Source organism: Haliaeetus albicilla, chromosome 18, assembly GCF_947461875.1.
Source record: "Haliaeetus albicilla chromosome 18, bHalAlb1.1, whole genome shotgun sequence".
Taxonomy (NCBI): domain Eukaryota; kingdom Metazoa; phylum Chordata; class Aves; order Accipitriformes; family Accipitridae; genus Haliaeetus; species Haliaeetus albicilla.
In genome coordinates, this window is record NC_091500.1 from 7,052,887 (window position 1) to 7,064,925 (window position 12,039).

Here is a 12,039-nt window from a genome sequence, read left to right on the forward strand (position 1 = left end):
TTTAACTTGGCTATAAGAATTTAGTTCCAGTTACATTTCTAGATTACAGTGACCGTTTAGCTCTTGTTCTGTGAACTTCCTTTTCTTTTTAAGGAACTCTGAGAAAGAAATTGGTATTTCTCTGTACATTGTTGGATATCAAAACTTGCACATGAGCTGGGTGTTATGGCTTTGAGCAGATTTACCTTTCCCTAAACTATAAAGTCTGCAGGGTAGTAGTTTCTTTCTTTATGAACTTGATATTCCTGCAAGCATTTGGGTTTGGCTTTTCAAAGAGTTTTCAGAGAAATTGGGTTCCAGGTGTCATTAAAAGGGAATCTAGCATGGCCAAACCCATATAGAGTTGCTTCATATGACAGAAGCTTAAACAGATAGGACCTCATCAGCCTTATGGAGGAGGCAATTATAAAACCATGAATGATACGAGGAAGATCTCTAAGGAAGACACGTTCACTCTCTCTTCCTACACAAGAACTAAGGTCATCAGTGAAACTAATTGGTGATACACTTATGACAGATCTCAGAGACATAGCTCTACACAACAGGGAGTTAAGCTGCACTCATGGATGCTACAAGTTCATATGGCAAAAAAGCATCTCAGCGAAATCCTAGAAGAGCTGCTAAGTGCAGAGGAATTATCTGTGACTCCCTGAACCAGAGGGATAGTCCAGGAACTGTGCACTTGCCCTGTCCTGCTGTTCTTTCCAGGTTATCTGTTACCAGGCATTGCCAGAGATAGGGCATTCAGTTAGGTGAAACCTTGGCCTGATCTGGCAGAGTCATTCTCAGATTGTTTGTCCTAATGATATGAGAAATCACCCTAAAGTTTCAAACAGATGCCCAAATTGTAGAAGGTTAAAGTTAACTGAGATGATACTCATCTACTCAGCTTTAGAATTAAGGCATGCTAAAATGAAGATTTTGCAGTCACAAGGAGTTGGATTCAATGACCTAAAGCTTCCTTTTAATTTCACCCATTAGTCAATATACCAAACTCAGTAGAGGGGTACTAGGCTAAAATTTGTCGTCCTGAAACATGTCATTTTTGTTTTGTCATGTCAAGTTAAACCAGTCCTCTCTACGAGAAGACAAAAATCATTCCTAATAACTTTGTTTTAAGTTTATTATTAAGGGACCTCCAATATGACCAGTGTACTCCATTTGCCTATTAAAGTTATCAGTGGATCAGTGACCCAGTTACACACACGGTTAAGGGAAAATTCATGGAAGAACCTGATCTGTAGGTAAAAGAATTTCTCTATTTTTCAACAATTTCTGTGATGCTTTCACTTTTCCTTACTAATGTCAGGTCAACAAACAACCCCCTCTAAGAGTTAGAAACCTTGCAAAGTGTTCCAGTAAAAGACATTAAAGGGGATATTTGTGTCACTGAATAATGAAACTAAAGGTCTCCTCATCTTTTCTAATAAACATTGAATAAACTCCAAGGAAAATTATCAATAGCTGAAATAAAAAAAATTCATAAGGAATACATTGTCTGATGTGTGTTTTGCAATACAGTGTCAGGTCCTAGGGAAGCGGTACACAAACATGACAGGGTTGGGTAAAAGAGGTCACAAAAGACAAGCAAAGGTCTCCTGGAGCACTGACAATATTCTTGCAATTTAAAAGCTGACAAAGTATCTTTTCCAACTTGTGAGAAAAAACTCCCGAGTGGATGAGGTTTAACGATTTCATTGCTGTAAAAGCCAAGTCATGACTGTTTACCACATACACAGTTTTTTACTTTTTTCTTTCACACTATACATAAGGAAAATGGATTGACATTTTTGTCTTGTTTTGCCCAGTGTTCTATGTTTGTGTATGCATTTGGGTTTTGTTTGTCTGTCCTTGACCACCAACTACTTTCATACCTCCTGACCAATTTCAAAAATTGCAGCAGAGCGGAAGAGGTTTCAATCATAATAAATTTCTACACTTTTTTTTGGAAATAGTCCGCAAAGAGATTCTATTACTTTCCCCTCAGGGAAATAATAAGTATATTAGAGGTCAAAATCCACGTAAGAGAGATCTTTTGAGACTTGCTTCATTAACTGCGTTGTTCAGAGCCTGACTTCGAATAACCTAAGAAAGAGGTAGAACATCTGTATCTATGATTAGTAAAGCCTTTTCTCCCTCAACATCCTACCAAGGTTATTCATTTAAAAGCAGGCTAACTGCATGATAAAGTCCTCCCTGTTTCTTAGCTCTGATGGGAGAGACATTGAAAGCCCACACAAGGGATTACAAAAGGCACTGAGCTGTACTTTTGCAGCGAGCCAAAGACTAGGCGAATCCAGCAGCTTTCGCTCCTAAAACTGGTGCCTTGAAGTTGACTGGAAGTGTGATGGAAGGGATATTTGCACTGTTTTTTTGCCTAGTATATTCAGCTCTTGTACAGCCCCAACACTGCACTTTCTGGTAATGCTTTCAATAGCGTAGTTAGCATCTCTCCTGTGGGGTTGTCTTCTCTTTCAGCTGCTCCCATGAGAAGATTGTGCATTAGAAGGGGTTTGGGTTTGCTCTTTGCACAGTTTCTTTTTGCTGTGGTATCTACTCTAAGCACAAACAGGCTTTTTGTTCCCAGGGCTCCCAGTCTAGTTTCAGAAGGTTTAAATTGCCTTAACTGAAAACTTCGTCCTAAACGGTTTTAAGTTACTGTAGGACAAAAGGTTTCATTGCTCTGCACTCAGTATGCAGAGCACCTCTCTGCCTTGAACTTCCACAACTCTGCGTCTCCCTGGAGGACAGTAATTTCTCAACAGTAATAGTGAAAATATCAACTAGAAACTTAAAGAAACACAGAAAATTTCACCCACTAGGGTCTCACTGGGTGTGCAGTAATCTGCCATTTGTCCTCTTTATAAAGCAATGCAAGTGCTCCCTCTGGTAGATTATACCTGCAGTTTCTGAATTTATGTAAAGTTTGCAAAATGATACAGTACTAATTGGTTTCATGGCTATGCTAGCAAAATAGTTTTCTTTATATGCAGGATATCAACAGCAACGGAGTTCATAACACCAGGAAAAGCTACAGCACTTAAAATTTCTGTGGCAGATTTGCATTTGAATGTGGGTTAGGATGTATGGGTTGGGCAGGTCAAAGCGTCATATCAGGCTGCGAAGAAATGCTTTTCTTCCTTGGGCTTTAAGAATATAGAGTATGAGCAAAAAATTCTCTACTGCTGAAGTGCCAGATTATCGCAGGAAATTGCAATGACAACATGCCAAGACACAGCTACATATTCTTAGGGAACGCAGAATGATTTTAGAGACTGCTGAGCCACGTAATGTGGCCATTGCATTCACCAGTGAAATATAGCCTTGTCTGGGTAAAAACTAGCATCTGCTTAACAGAGCACCACCTGCACGTTGCTCTCAGCCAGGCAGTGCTCACCGATACTGTATCTAACCTGCACAGCAGGGGGAAGTTGAAGAAGATAGAAATGCAATTATCCACACTGAAATCCAGCCAAGACAGTGAGGACAGTATACCCAATCTTGCAGAACAAAAATTAAAGAGTATCTTTAGCGATCCGAAGCTGCAAAGGCCTGAGGTTTTCATCTCATTCAGTTGGTGGTACCACTTGCAGCCCTGTGCCTACGTCTCTTGCTGCTGCAGCTCTCGCGACCGCTTTGAGCATCCAAAAGAGCGTGCCCTTCTTCATCTCGCGGTCAGACAAGCGTGGATGAAACATGACCTGCTTCATCTCATCCAGCAGGACTAACACATGGAAAGTCATAGCTGTAATACCCGAGTATGCCTTTGTCTGAAGGCCAGTAACACAAGTGTATGCCAATGGCACGGAAGATACTTCTTGAATAATGTAGGCTGCTGCTATCATTTATTACCACTTGTGGAGCAACGAACCCTGAGCCAGTGCAGCTTCAGGGTGCTGTATGTTACTGCAGGCAGTTATCCTACCGGAGAGGAGAAGTCACTTCATGGAAAAGAAATGGAGTGAAAAAAACAAAGGATCAGAAATGGAAGGATAAAACTGAATTATTAAAAGCTCAACCGGCTAGTGATTGCACAAAAGAGGACATATAAATGATACAATATCCAGTAAGGTCTTTTTAGTTGGTTTTGTATTTGCAATAGACTCTTTAAGCCTTTAATTCTATGCAAAGTTTTTGACATTGCAGATGAATCTAGCAGATAAATATTGATTTAGAACATTTGGTAAATGGTCTATTGAGTTCTGTACCCTTTTCCTAACTCTTTGGGGGAAAATTATCAGACTGAAAGAGGGCAGCTATGGGAAAATTTCTTCACAAGTCAAATTTCTTTGTACCTTTTTTTTGAACTGGGCTTTTGAACATGGTCATTAATTTTTGTATTTCTTCCTTACTATTATGTTTTAGTGTTGCAATGTTATTCAAAATAATGAAGATATTTTAGCTAGCTGTGTAAAAATCCAACCCTTTCTGAACCAAGCTGAATTTTGAGCCACAACCGTAGCTCACAACAGTGAGTTCCAGGGGCTATTTGCACACAAAAGGTATTGCAGGAGAAAGTCAATGCATTTTCTGCCTTTCATTTTTGCTTAAAAACCAGAAGCACAACTTTGGATTTCCCTACAGAGGAACACAGTACCTAAGGCAAGCAGACAGCATGCTTGACAGCGCATAGGATCATTCACTCTGTGCTCCCTCTGGTAGCAGAGCCCACCTTTCCTGCTCTGCAGAAAAGAAAGGACAATGCAAGATTGCATTTTCCCACCACACACCAAAGAGCACAGGACACATCCTCAGCCTATCCCACATCTGCACTTTCCTGCAGATCCGCAGTGCTCCAGCAGAGACCAGAAACCCCCATCAATCTTCCTGTATGGATGGAGCTCATAGAAAAATGTGAACTACAGTAAAATATCGGGGGAGAAAAGATCTGGTAGGAAATTATATCCAAGCTGAAGTAAGCACAGCCCTACGTATAAAATATCCTAAAAGTATTTGCAAGTACATAGATACTGTGAAAAATTACACTCCGCAGGCAGGCCAGACAGACTCTGAAGTTATAGGCATAAACTGTAGCAGTGAAAATATTAAGAAATACCTTTATAAATGTATGACTGTTTAAGCACTGGAACAAGCTGTCGAGGCAGGTTATGGAATTGCTAGCAATGGTGCTATTCAAGGCTGGATTTGTCATTGCCCTATTAGGGATGATATACATGGAGCTAAATCATTTCTGCCATGAGGCAGCTCCTTTCCAGCCCAAATGAGCCAAATGTAAATGTGATGTGCATCGATACATACTAAGTACAAGGAACGAAACTCCTGCTAAATGAGATCAACACACAGAAAAGGTGCATCCAGTAAAGAACCTTAAATAACCCAGTCATAGGAATGAGCATTGCCATGAAAGGGTAGAAAAATGAAAGCAAGTGGTGTTCAGACAAATGCGTGAGACATCTGGAAAGGAAATACCCTTTACTATCTGAACAGAATTTGTGTATTGATTAAGAGTACTAAACATACATTTTTAAGTGCAAAAGAAAACCATTCCCTTTAGCTTTTGACTTTTTAGCTCAAAACATGCTCTCTTCTCTTATCAAACCACTTTTTTTCAAAGGATGGTAGAAATGCTTGCAGCAAATTAGAAGCAGCTCAAATAACAGTTACCAGTCTGTTAGCTGCAGATGGAGAGCCGAGGAAGCTGTTTTAATAATAATAATAAAAATAAAAGACAACTGTATTTGGAGACTTCACTTTGGACAAATGGGTTAATTGGGTTCCCACTAGAGTCAGAAGGAGGAAGAGTTTAGCTGACTGTTCTCAAGCAACAAACCCGGCCAATGTCTTTTGTATTTGCTCTGTCATTATGGAGGATCTGGTAGTGCTGGTCTGTCCTCGGGCAATGGTCCAAGGATGAACGCTTCAACCTGAGCCGAGCCTCGGAATCACTGACCAGCCACCTCCTGGGGTGGGGCAACTGCTCTAAGAGATGGTGACATCTGAGGTGATAAGAGACTTTCTGGTAAGTCTCTACAGAAAAGGAAAAGCTAGAATTCAGTCTGTAAGGGATTCAAGTCAGTTTATGCATATATGCACACATGTATATGTATCTTGGAGCTTATGTATAGACCTTAGGTGTTAAAGTCTAAGCAGTCACCCTAGCTTTTTCAGAGATGGATAGGACCTTCTACAGATTAGTGCCACTCATCCCACCCACATATGTACTAAGTGATGGTCCAAATGACTTTGGAGTTACCTATTTCTTTCTATTGACTGCAAAGGAAATTGAGATTGTGTCATTTCAGTTAAGGGAGGAACATTCCGGACACCTGAAATTAGGTGCTACAAACCCTGTTGTTAGGACTGAGGCTGGCTGTGTTTCTTTTTGCATCCTTTTCTGCGGGGCATGAGAAGGCCCAAAGGACCCTGACAGAAATATCCTCATCTCGTTTGTGTTTGAGGAGACAAGGACAGCCCCAGTCCTGTTGCCTCTCCCTAACCATGACAGCTCCAGGGCATAGCTGCAGGGCCAGACTGCATGGTGCAAGTGTAGCAGGTTACCCCAGAAAGGCTTTGGTCTTCTGCTCAAAATCCTGGAAAGACTGTTCTGAGGAGGTTAACCTTACCTATAGAAATGAAAAAGAAAAACCCAACCCTCTGCAGTCAGGAATAGACTTGCTAGGGACTACACCAGGTTATGGGGAAATCAGCCTTACAAATACCGAGAATGTCTAAACCCATTCATATGAATTATTTATGTTATCTGCTCATCCAAATAGGTCATTTTAAACATTTTTATATATTTCCATTTTTTTTTTCTCCTGCTGCCCCATGGTTTTTTTTGTTATTCCCATTTCCCACAGTAGAAGTCAAGAATGGACATTTTCTAATTAAGGACAAAGTATTTCCAAGTCCTTAATGATCTTCTGAGTGGGTGGGGACATGAACTGCTGTAACAACTAAAATGACAGATTCACTGTATTTCTAAGGCATGGAGTGGTGGAGGTTTATGTCAGTAGGTCTCTTTGCTCTAAAGGGTCATTCTCTTGCTCCTCATACAGATAGGAGATGATCATATAACATGAGGTTCATATGGGATTTGCTTTACTGTTGCTTCAAAAGGACAAAACCAAAGTCAGGGTCACTCTTGAAATATTTCTAAGTTGCAGTTGTAATCAGAAAGTCCATTGCTTGAAGCAAAGGTTAGAAATAGTGTGATACTTCATGTACAGGTAAACTAGTGATAACGTGCACTCACATTTGTCTTCTGAGGTTTAAAAAAATAATTTCCTCACCTGCACTAGGACTTTTTTTGTAATTTACCACAACTCTACCACTAATGGTAATACTGTGACATTTCAAATTTACTTAAAGGTGATCTCCACCCATTATTTTAACAATTGTCATCCAAAGGAGGTTAGATAGCTTCTGTCTGAAATGCTAATAACTGCCTGGAGTCTCATCTGCTTTTGCCTTGCTTCTTCCTTCCATTTGAATAACTCAGGGGAATGAATAACTGGGAATTTTAACAGAAAAGTCTGCACTGTAAGTACAATCTCTGCCATCTATCTTGCATTCTTACATCAGGGGTAGCCTATTGCCTCCTAAAGTTTTTTTATCTCTTTACTACACCACTACTAACAGTGTTGTTATTGGTAGTAGTAGTAGTAATAATATTGCAGTGTGTTGTAGGGCATCCACTGAGCTTAGTGGTCTCTAAAGACTCAACAAGAACTAGCTGTTCCCATGAAGATCTTAGGGTCTTCATGGTCTGGACTTACAAAGAGCAAGAAATATTTCTTACATCCACTGTGAATAAGCCTTCTAAGAAACATATACTTTATAATCCAAAAAGCATAATTATACTCTAATTATACTGTAGTTACCTTTTTAACATAAGATTTCCACTAATCCAAATAATGAGGTACTTCATGGACTGGCCAAAAATAATTACAGTGTAAAATGACATAATTAATATACCTGCATTTAAAAATATACAGTCAGATCCTCAGCTGAGTTAAATCATTATCTCTCTGATGATATCAGTCTGTTTCCTGTGCATTAAAAAGCAAATCATGGCACCAATAATATCTCAATTATGTAGTTAACCTTCTGGTTATATTAATTAGTGATGATTAGGCATGGGAAACCATAATTATGTCACGTACATAACATCCCTTTGAAATTGCATCATGAATTCAAACACAAAAGGCAGATATGAACACCTACCCAGGTCCATTTCTGACATCTAGAACAAATCTGAAACTCAATGATTTGACCCTTTATCTCCTATCTGAAACACATCCAGTGGTGATAGCTCTGCTGGTGTCAAACTTGCAGAAGAAACTTCAGTTTGCATGTGTCCCAGAAGAGAAATGCAAGGTAGAACTGTCCCATATTCTGATTTCACATGGTGGTTACTAAAACCCAACTTTAAAAAAAAAAAAGAGACAAACAAAACACCTAAGTCTACTTCAGTTCCTAAAGGAGGAAGCCCTGAAACTAAAGAAGCACCTTTTCTCTACCTCATCACATTTACCCATTTGTCTGGGGTATGAACAGCTAAAAATCAGCACCTCTTGCTCCTGTTTGCAGGAGATCCTGGCAGTCAGAGCATTATTTGCACAGGACCTTTCTGAAGACTTGCTCCTCACAGACTCAGAAACCACAGTGGTAGACACTGTACTGGGGAAACTGGTTTTCCTGAGGCAGCTATCTGAGAAGGCCATGGTATCGTGGAGTCAGAGCAAGTAGGATTTTCCACCACTGTCCTCATGCCTAACTTAAGACTGAAGTTTTTCACCTTCAAGGATAAAGAGAAAAGCCAATTTGAGCTAACACACTTCCCCCAGTATATCAGAGAGATGCTTAATCCCAGCAGACCATTCCCTCACAGCAGGACTACAGCAAATAATTAATGTGTAGGTCATTCAGTCCAAATTTAGAAAAATATTAAGCATTTTACTTTCATATAGGCTTCTACCATATACTGAAACCCACAGAAACTCTGCACTGCAATAGGAATTATGGACCTAAACATTTGTACAAGTCCAGGGTTATTCCTCTCATTCAGATGGCAGAATCCTGCCATTTCTGCAGGCAAAAGGACAAGTGCAGAAGAACATCACCAAATTTCCATTAAAATTAATCCTTTGAAAAGTGAATGTCAGAAGAAACTGTGTATTTTTGACCAAAAAAATATACTTTAAATGGATAGTTTGCAAATGTCAGGTTGAAGTGTTCCAAAGTTAGGAACCACCAAAATTAAGGTTGCCTGTGTATTCTGTGTAGCATTGCACTTGCAGGCACTTTGTGGCTGTTATTACCTGTTTTGCCATTTATTTTTTTTATCTAAGTAACTTGACTTTGAAAGGCTGACTTGCAAATCTGGCACTTGTAATCCTGGGAAACCCCGCTTTACACACTGTTTCATCTATATTTACTCAATTATTACCTGATGTGTTTGCTTTCTGCTGTGCTAGCAGCAAAGGACACTGGTACAACATGGGCCAGAGTTATGTATTGACCCACAGAATCAAAAGTCTTGGGGTCTTCAGTGGATCTACTCTCAGGTGTCAGATCGGTTCACGGTAAACCAGGTTCAGTAGAAAACGCTGCCCTGTGAGGAGCCCAGGTCTGTGAGGTCCTGGGTATATCACAGGCAGAGCAAGGTCTCATTAGCTGGCACTGTCACTTAAAGGACTTTGCAGGATATAACCCAGTATGACTTTGGTAAGACATGCTTCCTGCGGTTTACTTTACCAAACTGTAAAACTGTTGCTTAATATTTACCAGCAGCAGTTCGCAGGCATTGCAAGCTGTTCTCTAACGATACTTCCAATTCAGTCTGAGGTTCCTGAATAAAATATGTGTAGAAGGGTTACTTAATTGTTTTCTTTTTCAGCCTGAAGTTTGTTCAATATAAAGTTATAGAAGCAATCCTTGCAAATATCTCACTTCAAGAGAGGTGGTTTTTTTTCTTTTCTTTTGCTCTTGGCAGTGGCTGTGGCAAGAATGACAGCGCAAAACACAACAGAAAGTTATAAACATTACTTTTCCTCAGATAGCAAACAAAATCCTGGATTGCCACCATCCTAGATGGGAAACTGAGCCACTCTGCTTTCAGAAATTCCCACCCTTGTCTCATCCTGGGGCTGCAGGGTCTGTATAAATTGAGCGCAATATTAATGCCATGTCAATTGATTCTCTTGGCCTGTATGGATGCTGATGCTTTTGAGGTCAGCCCAAAGATGAGCTTCACCTACAGCCACTCTTTGGGGCTCCTTGGGAGTGACAAACTGGGGACCTGCCAATCAAAGAGTATGGGCCACCCATATCTACAGCTGCCTAAAAAGGGACACTAGCAGAGGAATAAACAATTGAGGCCTTTTGGCCCCACTCTTTGATATGCACCTCCTGACACCCAACAAAAAGGTTGCCATAATCTGGTAGCAGGCATGAGCCTCCCCTTCCCCACTGTCATCCTTTTCTCCATTCTGCCATGCAGATTTCTTTTTCCTAACCCCACACCACTCGCTTACGTCAGGATCCATCCCTGTCACAACTGGGCACGTTCTCTGCTCCTCCTGCCAGTGTGTTCTTCCCTTCCTCCTCTCAGCACTTTCTTTCCATCAAGTCCTCTTACACTGCAGAGCTTTGCACAGCATCTGAAGAGTTGGGACAGGACAAACCATGCCAGGGGCCGTTGTCACAATTTAACAGCACAGATGATTGATTTAGGCTTTGGCATGGCTTTTTTTATCACTATTAATGAGGTTGAGTCAATCATGCAATTCCTTGGGGTCTTTTGCCTCAGTCCTCCCTTTCCCTTCTGGAATCTTGAGCATCCACTCCATCCCACTCCATCCCACCTCAGCCAGCTGCTCCAGAGATGCTGGGTGCAGGACTGAGGAGGCCACAGCTCATCCCCCTTGGTTAGTGACACAGATGCATTATCAGGGGACAGACAAAAATAGGAGGCAAGGGGTTGGGGGATGTACACCTACAAGACTCTTCTTGAGGGGAAGAGCAAGAAAATGTAGGGTTTTGGGAGCTCGAGGTTTTTAAGAAAAATATAAGACCCTTGTCCAAATCTTGACTCTAGCTTGTGGCTTTGCTTATTTAGTTATTTCTCACCATAGCATAGGACTTGGGCTTGAGTGCTTGATGCATGAATGGAATTTAAGAAATTAACTCTAAAGATACAGAGTTCTGTCCACAAGTAAAGTTTCCTGCTATCAAAAAGCAAGCATGAAGGTTTTTGGGTCTTGGCTGCCACTGCTGAGATTTTGCATAGAGTCATTGCTGGGGTTCAGGCTCGTGATATGGTGAAACTCTGACAAACTTGGATGCAATTGCACCAAACAACGCTGCCTCAGCAAGCCGTTTTGGGCACGTTTCCCTCTTCCTTTCCAATGTACCTTTCCAGCAAACTCATTAACCACACAGATGCACTAAAAGTGCTTGGAACAGAAATGAGAACAGAAGGAACGAAAACAATTCTTCTGCTAAAAGAGCTGGGTTTTACATTTGTTCTTCATCTGCACCTTCCCCTGCCTGGGTGTGACACAAAGGAAATCTCTGCAGCTGATCTGGGACTTCACAAACCGAGGGATTATGCGCTACAGATACTGACAGGCCCCTTTGCTTACAGCCTGGCAAACACCACAACAGTAATCTCCTCTCTGAGATAAAGCCCGTCAATCTTATTCTAACACCAACCCGTTCCCCTCTGCCCCTCAGACAGAGCTGGAAGAGAAGCCCTCCTCGGGAAGGATGCTAAAATCTTTCCTTCCTCGGTGCCCTCCTATTTTAACTTACTCTTTCAGCTGGCCTCCCATCAAAGTCAGGTCAACACACATCCATTTTCTGTGCTGAGCTGACTAGTTTTCAATAACAATTTCTCCTTCGTTTTGTAACAGAGATCAATAAAACTGCCCCTTTCTCATATTGGCCGAGATTCCAGCAACGTCATTTGCTCTTTATTGTTGCTACTGCTTTGTTTTGTTTCTTTTTTCTTTTTTTTTTTTTCTTCTTTTTTTTGGCAAGGCACAGATCAATTTAACAAGATGAAAATGACTT

The 12,039-nt window shown here is 40.9% G+C and overlaps 1 protein-coding gene across 2 annotated transcripts in view; it reads right to left on the bottom strand.

The window, feature by feature from the left end:
- The window catches only part of PTCHD4 (patched domain containing 4), a 94,016-nt gene that overhangs the window by 55,918 nt on the left and 26,059 nt on the right, over nucleotides 1-12,039 (bottom strand). The window lies entirely within an intron of this gene.